This window comes from Setaria viridis, chromosome 9 (assembly GCF_005286985.2).
Source record: "Setaria viridis chromosome 9, Setaria_viridis_v4.0, whole genome shotgun sequence".
NCBI classification, from domain to species: Eukaryota; Viridiplantae; Streptophyta; class Magnoliopsida; order Poales; family Poaceae; genus Setaria; species Setaria viridis.
Window position 1 is genome coordinate 34423213 of NC_048271.2, and position 14995 is coordinate 34438207.

A 14995-nucleotide genomic window follows, 5' to 3' on the forward strand; every position below is an offset into this window, starting at 1 on the left:
GCTCGCTTGTCTTAATAGCAGCTGTCACTGCTCAGCTAACGGACTTCTACTGCTCTCCTAGCTACAAACTGCTACTACTCTCCTAGTAATATTCTTGCTACTGCTTGTTGCGCTTTGCTGGTATGCGTAGATCAGTTGCATGGTAGGGCTATTTATAGTGGCTGGAGGGCGGTTTGGTCAGTGAACGGCATGTGTCTGGGCTACTGGAGATGGGGCCGGACTAGGTAGAACGCCGTAGAGGGTGAGCATGGCTTTAATGATCCTCAGCTAATTTTTTTTGTTAATTTCTTTTACTGTCGGCTGATATCTACTGCTGCCAACTGGAGTGGCTTTTGTCGTCGCCCTGTTACTTAGCTACTTCCAGGGCAGAATTGGAGGGATTTGAAACAGGCAACCTTTCCGGGGCGCAGACCGGATTTCAAAGCCTGGTCCGACGGTATCTAGTATATGGTTCGTCAGCTGAAGTGCAATATCCGGTCCGGATGAGCATCTAGGTCGCTCTAGTGGATTTTGGTTGATTAATTACAAGATACTTGAGAATTTAATGTGTTATCAAGTGTATGAGCAGTACAAAAAGTTGACACATAGTACAATATGATTGGATGACTCTACAAAACGAAATGAAATGCTAGCACAACGTACATTGAGAATAAATTTACTTCGGTTTGAAATTGAGTATACATACGAACACTGCACTATCAAGAGGAATATGAGATTAGCCTACTTTTTGTTGAATAATAAACTCAGGATGATCTAACAAACCTATGAGAGACACCTTAGCACATGCACAACACTTAGGTTCATTTTAGCTTTTGCTATTACGAGAGTTTCGAAGATTCCGCAAAAAGTTGCGCATAATCTAGAGGTTGTGGATTCTTTGGAGGTTCTGGAGTTTTCGTAGAATTCTCCAGTCTCTTAAACTTATGGTCCCATGGCTAGTTTTTGGTGAAGGGGTAAAAATACCTCCTTACCCCTACTACATTAACTCTTTTGACCTAACTTCAACATGAGCTCTTCCTCAATCATTCAAAGATCCTCTTTACTCTCCTATTCACTTCCAAGTGAGATTTCATGAGTGATTTAAAGAGGGATTCAAGGGAGAGGCAGAGAGAGTGCCAGTGAGCTGATTTCCCATCTCTTGAGCACCTCATTCTTTATCAAGCTGGTAAATTTCGTGTTTGTTACTCTTGGAGCTTCAAGCTCCTCGCCGGCTTGCATGTGGAGCATCTAAGCTTGTGGTGTGCTCCTAGAAGTTTGTATTACCCTGACGATTGAGTAAGTAAACTCTATCTTGACCTTTGTGGTCGCTAGGGTGAGGAAAGTGGCTTAGGTGTGAAAAGCCAGCCCTTTATGGGCTCTTCAATGGAGATGTAGGTTCCACGTGTGGAGCTGAACTTCGGTGAACTAATTGTCATGTCTTTGCACTTGATTTGTTGGGTTCTTCACTTGTTGCTTGTTATAACTCTTTTCAAGGGTTTGTGATCGATGTATTCAGTGTGAAATTTCACTGATTTTTAACTCTTGGTCATGTCTTGCATAGGGCGTAGTTGATTTCTTCACATTCTCTGGATTTTCTAGAGATTTTTGCTGAAACTTTGTAAGTTGCGGAGTTTCCAAACAAATCTCTGAATACTCGGAAGTCGTTGATAAACTTGTTTTAAGTGATGATAAATTTCAGGTTCGACTATTCACCCTCGCTCTAGTCAACATCCTATATCCTTTCATGATTCAGAGTTCAAGTTCGGTCTTTGAGCTTTAGCATCGCTTGTAGCCTAACCCTCCTTGTTGTGGTGGACGCATCCTAATCTTTCTCTTTGCCTAAGTTTCTTCAATAGCCAAAAAAATTCCGACTTCAAATTCATTTTAAGAAATATCAGTCCACAATTGTTACAAAGAAGAAGCCAATGTTAAGAATCATCAACTCGCGGTGAAAAAAGAAACCAACACAAAATTTTAATATTATTATATATTCTAATATCGTTCCCGTTGCTGAAGTTTCTTGCTTGGAAAAGATCCATTAAATTAGTTTCTTACCCATTGTCATAATTGATCCTTGATAATAGAACTATTCTAGAATTGTGCTACTAACAATAGTGTAATAAATTAATTGGCTATTCAGTTTATCAAAAAGAATATCTCTTCTTCCTTACTTCAGTATGTAGACCACTTGCTACCTACTATTCCCTTCATTTCAAAAATAAGCCATTCTTTGTTAAAAGAATAAGTCAGTTTACCTTATTTAGTATATATATGTACATGAGGTTGTCAATTAGCACTAAATATGGTTAATGAATAGGGACGAGTAAGGTCATCTAACTTCTTGTTAGGTTGTCCTAAAATTCGTAACATGACTTTTTTCGTAGAAATTACTTTAGGAAAGATAGAATCTGTGTGAACAAAATCAAAACTAACAACTAATTACTCTACCACACTTTGACAAAGGTACAAGATGCACATACATATCAAAAAGTTAAATTTTCAATTCCTTTGTACAATTAGTTAGGCTCATTATACATGAGTTTAGTGATGCAAAAGTATTATGATTGGATTTGTATTTCAAGGCATATTTATTTATGAGTTCATAACTTGTAGTAGATAATTTATAATTATTAAAATAAGAGACTATGGTTCTTATTAGCAATTAACTAAAAAAGCTTTAAAGTGCGTGGCTCGAACTTATTTGGTTATGTCACTTAGGTTTCTATATTCTTAAATTGCAGAATTGGTACCATCAACTTGTTTTGCTATGTGACTTGGTCTAGTACTCTCAAGATGCAGAACGTACAATCTAAACTTGTTTGATTGCATCACTTGGGTCTAATCAGGTCTTGACCAACCCCGTGCGCTGATGTGGCATGCCAACTTGAAATTGACGCTGAGTGTAAGAGTGTTTGATGCCAGTTGATAGGTTGATCATTGTACATACGACTTCTGAAAACTTGCACGGTGTTTTTGTTTGGTATATTTAACAATCACAGATAAATCCGGCCGCAAGCGCACAGAATATACTGTTGTAGCATTTCACCCGTGAGTATTTATGGTATCGTGATTTATTTTATCCTAGAGGAAGGCAGCAGCCAAAAGAGTTACTATGTTCATGAATATATCTTAATTGAGTAACCAAGGTACAAATAGAGGTATGTGATAAATCATGGATAGTGTGACACATAAGAGAACCAAAACTCAAATAAGTAAGGCTAGGGAGAAAAGACAAGATAAAAGTTTAAGTTCATGTGTACTTCCTATATACTGCGCAGCTCACACACATTCACACATATAACATACATGACTAGGACTTAGTTCTACACACTCAGGAACTACTGAGAGACCGTGCCCTGCTAGTCTGCTAGCGTGGTTATTGTTGACAGTCGTTAAGTACCAAATATTATCGTCAATATGCTCTAGAATAAAGGAGGATTAACATTTCTTACATACATATTTAGTTAAGAATAATGTAGTTTCACATGTACTTGGAGAATATTTGGGTGCAGGTGAATAAGCACAAAAGGAGAGGAGAAAGCACACTCTAAGGAGCAAGAAACACAACTCCAACCAATAGGAGGCTACCACATGTGCAACCCATGGATTGAAGGGCCCACAAACTATCACAATCGCATCAATCCACCGGATAATGCCACAACCACCATTGGGACCCACTAGGCAGTCAACCAGAGGAAGGCGTTTGCGAACCGCCCTTGGCTCCTCTCGTCCCCAGCTGATGCATGGCGACGGTTGACGAGGCCCTTATGTCGGTTATGGAAGATTCCTCAAATATTCCTTGGCAGAACCGCCTCCAAGCTCCTATAAATAGAGTAGCTCTCCCCCCTCTCTCTCTCACACACACCACAAGTTGAATCACTCTCTCCCTAATAGTTGTCAAGTTAGTGGGGTTACGCTAGAGTAGCTCTACTTCAGGGTTCCAGGTCTTCTTGGAGTTCAGGCTATGGCTCTTGTATCTTTTATTCCTAGGTTGACTTTATTCTATTCAAAGTATTTCTTCTTCATATAGTGTTATGCTTGGTTCTTATATGCATGAGTTAGTCTTATACCCTAGCTATGTTGATATGCTAGGCTTATACGCTCGTATGCTAGTCGTATACCCTTGCTACCATAGTATAGGCTTATATGCTCTCATGTATGCCTTTAAACCATGCTATAGTACATACCTTGTATGCGTATATACCATGTATAGGCTAGTTGATCTATGCCATGGTATCGATTAAATGGCCATATCTATGGTGGCTTGAGCCTTTGTCACAATAGCTCGGGATGACTGGAGTGTTGTTAACAATGCAATCATGGTGCTTGGATTGCTTAGCTTCATTGGATATGAGTTTGCCCCACAGGTTGCAAGGGGTAGGTGGCAAGTGGTGACAGCCCTGTCCGTCCTTTGTAATCTCCCACATTCGGGTACGTTGTAGGGGTTTGGAAATTAACAGTAACTACGCTGGCAAACCGGTAGGTTACTGTTTCCCCTAGTGCCTGGGTGCATGGAACTAAGTCCTATACAATGTGTATGTATGTTATGCTCGTATGATCTATGCAGTATATAGGAAGTACATACGAACCTAGAGCTAACTCTTAGTCCTTCCCCCTAGCTTAGTTATCATGAGATGATTCTCTGTGTGTGTCACGCTACCCCTATCTATTATTATCTTACCCCTGCCTTGAGTAGTGTCTGTATCCATCTTATGATATATTCATATGCATAGTAAACTCTTTTGACCTACCCGCTAATGGTGGTCAAGCACCGAGAGAGGGGATCTAGAGGGACCCCCTTTTAGAGATGTAGCCTGGAGGTTAGTTCGTGCGTAGGGATTCGAGAGGCATTTAGGGGAGTTAGTATATGATTTTGCTAGGAGAGTTTTTAGACAGGTTCAGGTCGCTCGGAAGCGTAATTCCTTACATCCTGTGTGTTGTGTTGCTAGAGTTGTTTATCTTGTTTGTACAAGAGCCGGCCTTTTATAGGCCGGGTCTAAGGGGGGACCTATTGGGGCGAGTCTTGCATCCCAATCCATCCCTTTACATTGTGCGTGCCCAATGGCCGTCTACCTTGCTACAGTTCTTTTGATGCACCATCCACTTGCCTTGACACCTTCTTGCCTTGGTATGCACAGTGTTGGAGCACCCCGTCCAAGTGCTCTGTATGGCAATCACCACATTTTACCATCTTACTTTGGTAATTCTTGCTCCTCTCAGTCCAGACCCACTGTCTCGGGACAGGGGGCGATGAACCTGGCTCCCGGGATCCCTCTAGGGAGGCCTTCACCTCTTCTCGAGTCTGCGAGGTGGCCCCACCTCTTGGTAGAGTCCCCAGAAGCTTTCACAGCCTCTCAGGTTCGCATAGTGGGCCCACTCTTCTAGCAGAGGGTAGCCAGGAGCCAGGCGGATGCTCTTCACATGAGGATGGCGCTCGCCGCTTGTTGGACGGGAAGGGTGAGGCTGTCAGTCCCCGAGGCATCCAGGCGCGTCCCATCAACCATAATGATGGTGTTTTTAGGGGATGGGATGCCTGTTGATGGCCTACCTCGACTGCCGCACCTTTCGTTTGCTAGGATGTGCCATTGCTTGCTTAGCTTGGAAGACAACTTTCCCGTGAGGCTTCTCGGGAGGCCTCCTCGGCTTCGTCCTGCTCCCTTTGTGTGGGCCTTTAGTGGGTCCCATAATGTGGAGGAGGTATTTCCGGAGCCCTTCCCGGGCTTCGGATTCGCAGGGCGCATCTGCTTAATTGGGATCTGCGTGGTGGAAACCTCTTTTCGCAGGCGGGCCCCACTTGTAAGTGCCTTTTCGGGGGACCCCCGTTTCCTTGGCGCTGACAGCAGCCCCTGGCCCTGGGCTGGGCCGCCTTAGGTCAAGCATAGGGCGCAGAAGAAGGAAAAGGTGCCACCTCTCGTCACTTCGTATTCTGCTTGTGCGCAAAACGCCTGGGTTCGATTGGGATTCCCCTAGATTTCGCGCCCCCTTCCGCGCTCATTTTTTGGCGGCCGTTTCTCGAAGTCGAAGCGCCACGCCTGTCGCCTTATAAGGCCGCATGAACTTTAGGGCTTCCTTCTCCACTTGTCATCTTCCTCAATCTCTCGCTTTCTCTGCCGCAATCCTTTCGCCTGCTCCTCTGCTTACCGCCATGGCTAGGAGTGACTGCTCCAGCCACCGCGTGCCTCCGCCGTAGCAGCACGACCCTCGGGTCGCCCACCTCAGGCGCTCCACGCTCACGTCCACAGATGCCCTGGGGAAGATCTGGGCGATGCTGCCTCCGGTCGGGTCGGATGGTGGCGCAGCGATCCGTGGGGCGACGGAGCTGATGACTCCTGATGTGCCAAGGGAGGTGGTCATGTTCCTCCCCTTCTTCTGCGGGCTCATTCCCCAATTTCCTGCCTTCTTCCTCCACATGCTAGAGGAGTACCAGGTGCATCTGGTGCACCTCATGCCCAACATCGTCCTCACACTGGCCATTTTCACCCATATGTGCGAGATGTTTGTCGGTGCGTGGCCTTCCGTTGAGCTCTTCCGCCACTTCTTCTACCTCCAATGTCCATGCGCGCTAGCTGACGGCCCTCCTCGTGTGGTGGGGTTGTACTTCTTCAAGCTCCGAGCCGTGCGCGGGGGGGGGGGGGGGGGGGGGGGGGGGGGGTACATCACCATCATCCTCCATGACAAGTGGGAGGACTAGAAATGGCGGTGGTTGCACATGAATGCCATTGCGGCCCACCAGCACCTCTACCTCCCGACCTCTACTCCGATCAATGTCCTTAACACCTGGTCTGCACCGCCAGTCCTTGGAGAAGGATGGCGGTCGGTGCTGGACCAGATTGTCCAGCTGTGATAGGCTGGGCTTACATCAACCATGGTGGTGGTGCACGCTGGTCCGCCCGGCGTGGTTCTACACTGGCGTTGATGACATGACCTGCACATGGCGGGGGGTGGACACCAACCTCACACAGGCGGAGATTTCAAAGTTGTTGGTGCTGATCGCGGAAGTGCAAGATCCGACAACGGGGATCCTGCCGGGAGGCATCATGCCCTTGTGTGAGGACTAGGCGTGCCATGCTTTGCTCGCGATGCTTCCGGAGACCAACGCGCACGTGGCTTGTCGCGTGCCACGCTTGTCCTTCTGGAGGTATCCGCATTGGGGGGGGGAGCGAGTGGGTCGTTAGGGACGGCGGCTCCCAGAGGGGAGGGGAAGCGTTGGTGGTCCCCTTCCCCAGTCTCGACGGGTTCTTCCTCATCATTGTTGCCGCCACTGCTCTATCCTCCGCACGCTCCACATGCCCTGGGGCAAGGGACACCATCTGTGGCAGTGGGTAGACCTACAGGTGCGTCCGCCAGCCCCCCCTAAGCGTCCTAGGGCAGGGACGATTGTGGCATTCTTGGCGTCTCGGGGCCCAGACGCAGGTTTGACCTTCGCGTTATTTCCCTGCTCTTTCTTTTTTTCTTTTCTTTTTGATGGTGATCTTTCTCCAAGAGCGCAAGTGGTTTGCTGGGGCAAGCCCCTCTGGTGAGGCTGGCGGTAGGGCCCCATTGTCTCTGCCTCCCTCCGCCTGGCAGATTTCTCCCACGGAGGGTCTTCTTCTCACTGGACCGCAGTCCTCTGCGGGTGGGGCCCCTACGACCGTGGATGACCACAACGGGCCACACCAGCTCTCGCTTCGCCCATGTGTTGCCAGCTCGTTGGGTTTCGAGGTTCCCGCTAGCAGGGCCCTGGATGCCGTCGGGCAATCATGCGGACTTGCCTCTGCTTCCACCCCGCCCCCCGCCTCAGGCGGATGCGATGACAGAGTGGAGGCGGCGGCGGTGGGAGCCCCCGACGTTCCGATGGTGGTGGCCCTGGTGGTTGCTGACCCGTCTGGCGGAGGTGACGTCGGAGTGGAGGCGGCGGCCACAGGGCCCCCCAACGTTCCGACGGCGGCGGCCTCGGCGGGCGCTAACCCGACTGTCGTGGGGGCAGCGGCGGAGGCCCTGACATTGACAGAGCTTGCCGGCGTGGCTACGGCTTCGACGGGAGCACCACCCACCCCGGGCGCCAGCGGCGAGGAACCTACATAGGGTGCGGCGTTGTCACTCCTGAAATTTTTGGATTTCAGGATGTGATTAAAAAGAATAATTAAACAATAATTTTCTCATAATTTTAATTTTTTTCCAATATTTATTTTCTTGATAGGAAATGTAGTATAGGAAAAATAATTGGTTGTTGTTCTAATTTAAATAGTGTTGTTCTGTGTGTGTTGCATTCATGCCGATGCATCTTGGTGTTTCATGAGTGCAAAGATTTTAAAATGGGTTTAGATGAGTAAATTTTGGTTTTAAATATGTTTGAAGCTGTAGAAAAAAATAGAATGAAGAACGTCTTGTTTATCTCCGTTATCTTCTCTTTTATAGAAAGCCTTGCTCTCTTCGTTCTTCTGTGCTGAGAGCTTGCCTCAAGCTCAGCAATTCGACCGCTAGGTGAAGTCCAGTATCTTTCCCTCGTCGACGACACCCGTATGCTGATCAACCACGCCGCCGTCGGATGCCACTGGAGCAAGCGTTGCTGCCAGGAGATTCTGCCACCCATGAAGCCGTGAACACATCTGGCAGGCGACCATACCGTGTCGATCGCTGTCCATGTTCCTTCATCGATCTCATCTTGCCCTACGTAAAGTGTCTCCCTTAAGTCCTTCTGTTTTCTGCACCAGTTGTTGACGAGATTACAGTACTGCCTTGCTGTTTACCAAGCGCCAACGAATCTCTCGTCGTAAGCTTCGCCCCATCACCCGGCTCTGGTCCATCAACGAGGATGACACACAAGCTAATTTTCCTCCCCACCGAAAGATCAATCGCCGCTTCAATTCCTTGCAACATTATTTTCTTATTGCCAATCTGGAGATGTCATGCTTACACCATTGTTGAGCAATAATTTGGTTTCCCTTCACTTTACCATAATTCGCCAGCATGAAATTTTAAATGCACATAAGCATCAAGCAACGTGCTTAGCTGCATGGCATATGCCCTTTGTTAAGCTGCTTACAGCCATGTAATGCATGCTTCTCACATCTTATTTAAATGCTTACGAGGTCACCGTCCTGTTCACATATTCTTTTATTTACTATATCATCTGAACATATTTGCCAGCTATTTTATCTTTTCAAGATCCTATACAATAATATCTATATAGTACCCCAAGTCTACTTGTATTATCTTTTGTTTTCTCTTTCTCTTTCTTTTATTTTCATCCAGTCGTTGCTTCCTTCTCAGGCCAAAGTCAAGAGCTGCGGTGGTTTTGCCCTGCACATGAACGAAAGACACACAGACCATTTTCTATTTCCTGTTTCATCTTTGCCTCGGTGCCAAGCTGGTCCCTTAGGTCAGCGTCTCGTTTCTCCTAGCTGCAGACGAACACGAGTTGAAGCTTGACCCGAGTTTGTTTCGAACCGCAGCTGGTTCGGTCTACAGCACGCACGTTGACAAATCGACCGAGCCCTGCCCCTGTCCTTTTTGAGCCAAGTCCGTTTGGAGGAGGACGCATGGCATGCAACGCCAATAGCAGCTTCTCTCGCTTGAGAACCAGCAAGCGTCAAGGCTAGCTGAATACGTTTTCCTTCCTCCGTCGCCGTCGCTGGAGACACTATCGCGTGGACCCCATGGGTCAGCGCTTCGTTTTCATCTACAACGAGCACGGTCTTGCAGGCCGTACCTGAACCGGAGCTTCAATCCCCTACGTTGCTTGTGCTGAATTGAAGCCACACGTCGAGCCGAGCCAATCGACTCACAAACCAATAAAGCCGAGGGTGTGGGGTCACACGAGCGCTCTTTCCTGCAGCGAACCATGCCGTCCTACGTGCCCTAGGTCCCTGGCAAACAACCTCCGAGTTCAATCTGCTGCCGCCGCCACCGCCGCCGCCGCCGCAGGCGAAGATCGTGTCTCCAAGTGCTTCATCGGGGAGTCACGATGGTCACTCGTGATCTGCCGCCGTCTCGATCTGCTGTCGGAGCACGTCCACGCGATGGTCGAACCACAGCCCTCCTCGTCCAGTTCGATCTTCGCCCATCGCCTCGTCCATCGTTGGCCGTAGCCCGTAGGTGAACATACCATCATGTTCCTTGTTCAGCTTTCTTTCCGCTTTGCCGCTCACCCGCATCCCTCTCGTGCCTTGCAGCGCTTGTGAGTGCCAATCTGTTCTTCTTCCCCTAGCAACGACTACGAGGCGTGCTACTCTGTACGTGCATGTGCATGGTGTACGTTGTGTGCATGATGCGTTGCCAGCAATGGCCGTAGGCACCTCTCAACGCCGTCGTCGTTGCCGCATGCCATCTTAGCCACAAGCTTGCTGCTGCTTTTGTTTTGCCGAGCTGCGCCAATGCCGTGGCCAGCCTTTCAGAAGGAAACCACCGGCCATATATGAAGTCCAAGCAAGATGACAGCTATAGCAAAAGGACACCTTTGTACAGAAGCGAACAATTAAGTCATCGTTCATGCATCTTGCTCTTGCCAACAACGACATCATGGTGGCGTCATGCTTATGTGGTAATTACTTAGGACTTTCCCTTTAACAAAAATATTAGAATGCTTGTGCTACACTTCTTTCCCGTATAGCGGAACTCCATAAATCATTTGGCCTTGACAATTATTTAACTATGAAATCCTTGCCCATGTAAGAACCAGTTAATCTATTCATTTAATTTCCTTTCTCGATTGTTGCTTCGTGGCCACATCATCCTAACGTCATGTTCAAATAGTTATCCTTTTCTTCTAAAAACTCATATCGTATTCAATTTATTTTCGATTTAAGCGATTCTTGCACTCACATGATCGTAGCAAAGCGTAGAATAATTTAGAGTGCTTTACTTGTACTGCTTATGATGATTGGTGTACTATTCTTATTTATTTCATTTGTTTGCTTGTATGGGTGTGTTCTAGATGTTTGTTTTGGATGATTGTCGTGAGTGGAAGGAATGTTGTTTGAAAGCTTTGAAGAGTAAGAGTTTCAAGAGAGCAAGAACTGAAGATAATCTGAGCAGCTATTTGTTTGAAGAAAGGCAAGTGTGTCATTATGCTTTTATCGGACTAACTATACTCAATCACTTTTGCATTGCTTTGCATTTAATATTCATGGGCTCAAGGTTTGCCTAGTTTTTATGATCATTCCTTATCAATCTAGGTTTATCTTTCTATTGGGTAGCTATGCTTAGCTGCTATACTTGGGTTATGGTGGTTTTAATGAACTCAATGATTAAACTTGTTCTACTTATACTATACCTTTTATTAATACAAGATCACCATGCTTAATTGGAATATGGAGCGACCACCCAGGAAAATAGTACAACCACAAGAACTATATGTCTCTGGTCTTAGCTAATTAATTAGAAACTCTAGTTTATGGTAGCTTTACCTGAAAGGAGCAAGAGAGGGAGACAGTAGTTGGTGTATAGCCCGGCCCTCAAACTGATACGCTCTATTTAGCTTTATAGTTTGAGAGAGGTTTATGCTGTTGGATATATAAGCACTTTTAGTTTTAATTTAATCCAGAAATAAATCATGAATACGATGAACAGACAGTAGATTAAACTAGACATGTCTACGCAAGATCTAAACAAGTCTATCATTGCAAATAGAATCACACATTCTACCATACTATCTAGTGCTATCAGACTGCAACAGATCATAATAGCTAGTATGGAAGACATAATTTGAGTTAAGAGATCGTACGTTTCTTTCTTGATGAAGACCGGCTCCTGGACGACTACTGGGTACAGCAGCCGACGACGATCAATAGCCTGACGTTGTTCGCAACGGCGAGTGAGGCCCGAGCGATGAAGAGGTAGACGAGCCGTGGTGAAGGAGTTGACGAAAAACTTGACGAAGCGGAGGAAGCGATCGAGCAGTCGCGTAGAGCGCTTCCCAAAAATCTTATTCGCCCTCTCCCGGTGCAGGATCGCTGAAGGCGACGGTTCCGGAGACCTGCTCTCCCAATCGCGGGTGCACGCCGACAATCAGGATGCAGCAGCGAGAGGAGGCAAAAACCCTAGCTCAAATAGATCTGTTTTTGGTAGAGGCCGGTAGGTCGCATATATAGGAGAGCCCACGATTCTCACGTCGCGATCGTGATCTAAACCGGTTAGGATTCCATATATCTCGCTGACTTAAAGACCAAGTAACCAAAAAATAAAACGGCAAAAGGAAGCCGCGCCCCCGCAAGATGAGAGGACGGATTTCGGCAGACCATTCACGCAGGTGCCGCGCGCCCGCGCCCTTCGCCCTGCCCGGCCCGGCCCGGCCCGGCGAGGCGAGGCGTGGCGAGCGAGCGCGCGCGTGTGGAGCTCTTCTTCCCTTCCCACACACATAGCTTGGAGGAGTGGAGACAACTTCCATATTTAAGTTGGTCATCCCTCCCCTCCACTAGCAATGTGGGACTAAAGACTTGCACCACTCCACCTCTTGCCCACATGGGCATTTGAGATTTATTTGAAATTCTAAAATTCCTTATGGGCTAGGCCCATTATTTCAACATATGCATTGCTGACCATGAAACCTTAGCGAGCTATCCTTACTAGGGAATCTTTGTAAAGGCCTCGTAGCGTCCCTATGCAGTTACACCTCGGTAGTGTGATGAGTGCTTGATCAGCACAGTATGGTTGGGTCTAAAGTTCTTCTGAACTTTTACGCGACTTGTGGGTAAAGATGTACAACCTGTGCAGAGTGTAAAACTGATATATCAGCCATGCTCATGGCAAGAGCGGCTTGGACCCTCACATGATTAATGAATTTGAAGATGGACTTAAATCATGATTTATGCTTCTGCCATATACTTATAGCCTATGTTTCTATTAATGTGGATTGGTATATACTTATACATTAGTAATCATGTGCTAATAAAATTGACCAACTAAAATTGCTTATCGCAGTAAACCAGTAAGCCTTTTCTTGTTTAAGCGTGTTGACGCCGGATTTTGACATGTGTTAACGTTGGCAACAAAGGAGAGGAAGGTGGCCAATGCGGTAGACAAGAAGCTACAGCTGAGGGAATCGGCCGATAGAGCTACAGTGTTTCAGCCGATTGGCTGAGGGAGTCAATGAAGACTGGCCGATTGGAAGCCAGGACGGCTTGGCCGATGTGGGCCTAAAGTGGGCTAGGATGGTGATTAGTCGAAGATGAAGATTGGCCCGTAGGGAAAATAGTAACCAACTCCGATGCGGGTTGTGTTCGTATGTAAATATTTGTTATCTTTAAATTAGAGATGAGTCCTAGTCGGTTAGGAAATTAGTGGTAACAGGGTATAAATATGTGCCTCGTAAGGATTGTAAACAACACATCAATCAACAATACAAATCTACTTTTTCCTTATACTTTACTTTCAAGTCGGCGACTTCGCCAAACCCTTTTCTTTTCATGAGTTCGTACGAGTTAGCAGGGTCGTATCAAATACGACCTCCAGCCAACTTGTCAGATTGACTGGCACGCTGCGCGAACCGCACCAGGACGATAACCCGAACAGGAGCTAAGCAGATTCTCCCGGGTCGTGTGTCCGGTGCCGAGAGTCATCGGCCAATTTTTAGCATCAACACACTTTTAGCACGCCCGGTGGGACTAGAGTCAAGTTTCAACATGTCGAAGGCTGCTGAGATCTCTGAGGACAACATTATTGAAATCACTGAAGCAGATCTCAAGGACGACCAGAGGGATGAAGTGGCAAAGGCTATGGAAGACTACAAGAAGGCATGCCTGCAATCCTACAGACGTAACAGAAGTGGGAAGACCGTCAGAAAGGCTGCTCTTCCAACTCTTCCAGCAGTCTGTTTATCAGGCTATGATTGATCAGTCCAAGGTGATGACCAACACAGTGTACAACATCATCGTCAGCTCCATGGTCAACGGTGTGGCACAGGGGTATCAGGGACCAACTTACGCCCCTCCCATCGTCACACCGGTCAGAGGCTTCTCGGTGGCGCCAAATATGTCTCTGTCGGCTCCTCAGTCGATGCAGATGCAGAGTGGGGGTACAACACCATAATACCCCTAGGATATAATGGTGCAACACCCTATCAATCACAAGCACCATTTTACCCTGCACCGGCCCCCCTGCGCTACCGTCATTTACGACCTCGACACCGTGGGGAACAGTGGGAATACCTGCTGATCTGGATCCGTCCACTAGTTACAAAAAATCTCTGGTCCAGGCGTTGTTTCCGTCGGTCTCTCAGCCGATAGCCCCACAATACCAGTAGACTACCCTAGAAATCAGTAGGGGGCAGGCGCTCCAGATCCTCCCAGAACTGTGGCGCCAGTAGTACTATACGATGAGGCAGCGGATGCACTACGTCACGTTGACCCGATACGACAGCAGCCGTCAGCTCCTCAGCCGATAGTCCAGCCTCAAGATCTGCAGCACGTACCAACCTATCACCCAGTCGTAGCGCTACAAGTTCAGCAACAACATATGCAGATGGTTCAGCCGATTGCACAGCAGCAGCAAATAGATTGGACCGCGAGAATAGCTGATATAATACAAGATCAGTTCGGGCTGAAGTCAAAGGTACAGACCTACACGTACAAGACGCCGTACCCGCCTGCTTATGACCTGTTGCCGTTCCCACATCAGTACAAGGTGCCCAATTTCACAAAGTTCTCTGGCCTAGATGATACGTCTATGGTGGAGCATGTCAATAGTTTCATCATCCAGTGCGAGGAAGCTGCTGCGCATGATGCTCTGAGGATCTGGTTGTTCTCATCATCCCTGTCCAGATCGGTCGTTCAATGGTTTACGACGCTGCCGCCTAACTCCATTGTTACTTGGGTCGATTTGGAAAAGTAATTCCACAAGTACTTCTTTGCGGGGGTCCACGAGATGAAGCTCTCAAATCTAACCAGCCTCAAGTAGAGAAGCGATGAGTCGATGGCCAGCTACATACAGAGGTTCAGAGTAGTCAGGAACAAGTGCTACAGCCTAGTTTTGACTGACTCCCAGTTGGCCAATAACGCTTTTCAAGGATTCCTGCCGCACATCAGAGAGAAATATGCTT